Source organism: Schistocerca serialis, chromosome 1 (assembly GCF_023864345.2).
Source record: "Schistocerca serialis cubense isolate TAMUIC-IGC-003099 chromosome 1, iqSchSeri2.2, whole genome shotgun sequence".
Classification (NCBI taxonomy): Eukaryota; Metazoa; Arthropoda; class Insecta; order Orthoptera; family Acrididae; genus Schistocerca; species Schistocerca serialis.
Genome location: NC_064638.1, coordinates 1,073,880,894 through 1,073,884,921, shown reverse-complemented (window position 1 = coordinate 1,073,884,921; position 4,028 = coordinate 1,073,880,894). Strand labels below are relative to the sequence as shown.

Below are 4,028 nucleotides of genomic sequence, written 5' to 3'. Positions count from 1 at the left end.
CATTTCCAATATTGGCACTTCCTGAATGATGATAAGGACAACACAAACACTCACTCGGCTTGGAACCGAACCTGGGACTCCGTTATGTAGAGGCAGCAACGCTATCCACTGCTAGCTGCGGACATTGTCCTTAATCATGAATCCGTAACACCTGAGGCGCATTTAATTAAATATGCAAGATGAATTAATTATTTCACCAGCAAATGTGTATGTGTTGCTAAAAACTTAGGCCTTAGGCAAAATTCTCGTGTGTTTGCGTACGATATTTGCTTTTGCCTCATACCTCGTACAAACGTGAAATTCTCGTATGCGTACGAGAATTCTCGTACATATCACAACCCTGCTCTGAGATGAGGACATTGGCGTAGGTGTGGAATTCGTGGCCTGCCGCATCAAACCAACATTTCCGCTGCTACCGAGTAAGAATTACCGCACGATACTCCGCTTCGCCAGGGGACTTCACTGGCTTGTTTTTGCCCCTCCAGCGGCGTGCTACACTACTGTGGCGCGGGAAATTCAGCATGCGCCAGGACAGTAAACATGTATCTGCAAGCAAACAAAAATTAATTTGTTAATTTCGTTTTGTCGAGATATAATTAAAACTGTGCCTTGAAAGGATAATAGAAGATGAACATCAATGAAAGCAATACGTGGATAATCGAATGTAGTCGAATTAAAGCAGGTGATGCTGAGAAATTTGATTAGGAAACGAGATGCTCAAAGTACTAGATGAGTTTTGCTATTTGCACTCTGTCTTCAGGTCACAAGTGGCCGATCGGAACCATCGGACCGCCGTGTCATCCTCAATGGAGGATTCGGATAGGAGGGGCGTGTGGTCAGCACACCGCTCCCTCGGTCGTTATGATGGTTTTCTTTGACCGGGGCCGCTACTATTCGATCGAGTAGCTCCTCAATTGACATCACGAGGCTGAGTGCACCCCGAAAAAAGGCAACAGCGCATGGCGGCCCGGACGGTCACCCATCCAAGTGCCGGCCACGCCCGACAGCGCTTAACTTCGGTGATCTGACGTGAACCGGTGTTTCCACTGCGGCAAAGCCGTTGCCGTTTGTTATGTGGGCAGCAAAATAACTTAATGATGGTCGAGGTAGGGAGAATATAAGTGTAGACTGGCAATGGCAAGAAAAGGATTTCTGGAGAAGAAAAATTTGTTAACATCAAGTACAGATTTAAGTGCCAGGAAGTCTTTTTTGAAAGTATTTGCATGGAATGTAGCCATGAATGGAAATGAAACGTGGACGCTAAACAGTTTAGACAAGAAGAGAATAGCAGTTTTTGAAATGTGATGCTACAGAAGAATGCTGAAGATTAGCTGGGTAGATCACGTAACAAATAATGAGCTACCTAACAGAATTGGGGTGAAGAGAAATTTGTGGCACAACCTGACTAGAAGAAGGAATCTGTTGGTAGGACAGATTCCGCGGCATCAATTTAGTATTGGAGGGAAAAAGCGTGGGCCGTAAAAATCGTAGAGGGGCACCAAGAGATGAATACAGTAAGTAGATTCAGAAGGATTTTCGGAGATGAAGAGGCTTGCACAGGATAGGGTAGCATGGAGAGCTGCATCAAACCAGTCTTTGAACTGAAGACCACAACAACAATTAAAACTTTATGAGTACCTTCATATACAAACCTTCAGCCGTGAGGTAATATGCGGCAGACCTTTTGAGGAGAATCTCAGACAGCAAACTCCTACCCTTATCAGACAGCGGCGCGATGATTAGCGGGGTAGTCTTGTGAGGCAGTGCATTGCGAGACCCAGAACTGCTGTCTCATCCTTCCGCGTCACGCCTTCGTTAGTTTCCTTTAATTTGTCTCGGTCAGGTGAGCGTGGAAACGGCGTTCGCGGTACTCGGTTGGCTAACGCAACATGTTGCAGCTCGCGAAATTCTCTCGCTCAAGGCGGAGGCTTCCGAAATTAAACATTACATCATACAATCATAAATATTCCTGTCGATTACTAGATTATAAGCTCACCGGTCGAAGTATTAGTGTCCACCCAATTACAAGAGCACACTGTTCGCTTTGGAGCGCTTTAATAGTTATATTGTAGTCTGATTAAAATTACTTGATAGTTGACTTCTGTCACCTGCAGCTACAGTGTTGCCACATCGGCTGCTGGCTACCGCTCGGTTATAAATGGCGACATAAGAAACACGACCGCTCACTTCAAAAATGAACTGACAATGCGGCAGACGGCGGGTTTTCAAGCCCTAACCACAAGCTCGTGATATGCAACGTATCCGAGAAAAGAGTGATCGACAGTCTGCGGCAGAACTAAAATCACGGTCTCTTTGCTCACGGCCTTTTAAGGCTAATCTCTACGAGCAAACCCAAGAAAGAAAAATTTCATAATGTGTTTGTTTGTTCAGCCACATTTCGCAGCAAAACTTCAGTTTCAGCAGTAAAACGAGCAGTAATTTCTCGCTATCATTGTTTACCAGAAATTATCCTCACACTGGCGACACGGGATACCACGTTACCGACCGATGAGCAGTCCAGCTTGGCATTTGGTTGTAGATTACTGGCGACACAAGCAGATAATCAAGAAAGAAAAATAAGATCTTATGAAAAAGTCGATACGATGATGGAAATGACGCGTCAAAGTAATGGAAATAAAAGATTGCATTTAAACAAATTATTGGTATAAAATTATAATGGAAGTCTTTTGATTAGGTTTAGAAAAATAAAAAAAATTGACTGTATTTGGTAAGATTCAAACTTTCGACCTTCTACACATCAACTTAATACGCTCAGCATTACGCTATGCCTTTACATTGCAGCAGTCTCTTGCATTTATAACTCACGTGTTCCAGTCGCGACGATTAATTAACAGTCCTTAAAAATTCGGCCTCACGCAGTGTCGTGCGAAACTTATCTAATGTAAGCCGATGCCTGCCTCTGTGATCGTAAATGACGCTGAATCGCGCCATGTGCGGAAGTATCGAGTAGTGTTTGTTTAGTGCGTGTGTGAAACGTGTGTATTTCGTTGGCATCGTTTTGCGTGTGTCTGTGTGTGTGTGTGTGTGTGTGTGTGTGTGTGTGTGTTTGGTGTGTTTATCATATGTAATGAAATACGAAATAAAAGGGCCAGGCACAGCATTCGGGATCCAAACATATCAAGAAAAAAAGAGTGACAAGGTACTGAAAGTAAACTAATTGTTGTGGTAGTTTGACAACGGCGAACGGTTCCGGCGTAACGTTGAGCGTTCCGACTGGAGAAAACCAGCTACAGCTACAGCTACAGCTATCAAGTAATCTTAATCGGACTATAGTACTAGACGGCCATGTGATTAAAAACCGTCTGCTAGAAACGTCTTACACATTATGTATCAATACACAAGCTGCGGGTCACTCGTGTGGCTGAAATACTATTTACGGGTGGTGGGCAACAATATGGAAGCACTACAAACAACACAACAGTTTAGAAAAATCATTGACATAAAAAACAGCTTATAGTCGTCCAGAAACGTATAAATACAGGTCCAGTAATGTTATTGAGGGAATCTAATACGTCCTGCAAACTAGTAGCAAGTTCAGGTAACGATGGTGGAGGTATTTAGCTGTCATGAACACTTCTTTCCAAAATATACCACGAATGCTCAATAATCCTGAGATCTGGTGATTGTTATGGCCAGGGAAGATACGACAATTTACCCCGGACCACAGGAAACCAATCCGGGACGATGTGAACTGTGTAAACAGAGACACTGTCATCTTGGAACACAGCATAACCATTGGCGATCAAACATTGTGTCATGGGATGGATCTGATCATCCAATATGCTCACATAATCTGTGACAGTAATGCGACTTTGCTGAATAACCGTGGGACCCAAAGAAAACTACGTACGATATGGCTGCCCAAATCATCGTCAATATCCCTCTATGTTTCACGCTTGGCAGTACTGTCTGCATCGTAGGCATGGGGCCGTGTGCGCCAAATGTAGACTTGGCCAGAAGTTGCAAATAGTGTGAAACAAAACTCATCTGCCCAAATGACTTTCTTC

General features: G+C 43.8%; 1 pseudogene; it reads right to left on the bottom strand.

Moving 5' to 3' along the window:
- Positions 1 to 947: 947 nt before the first annotated feature.
- LOC126426825 (5S ribosomal RNA) lies at positions 948 to 1,065 on the bottom strand (annotated as a pseudogene).
- Positions 1,066 to 4,028: the final 2,963 nt, after the last annotated feature.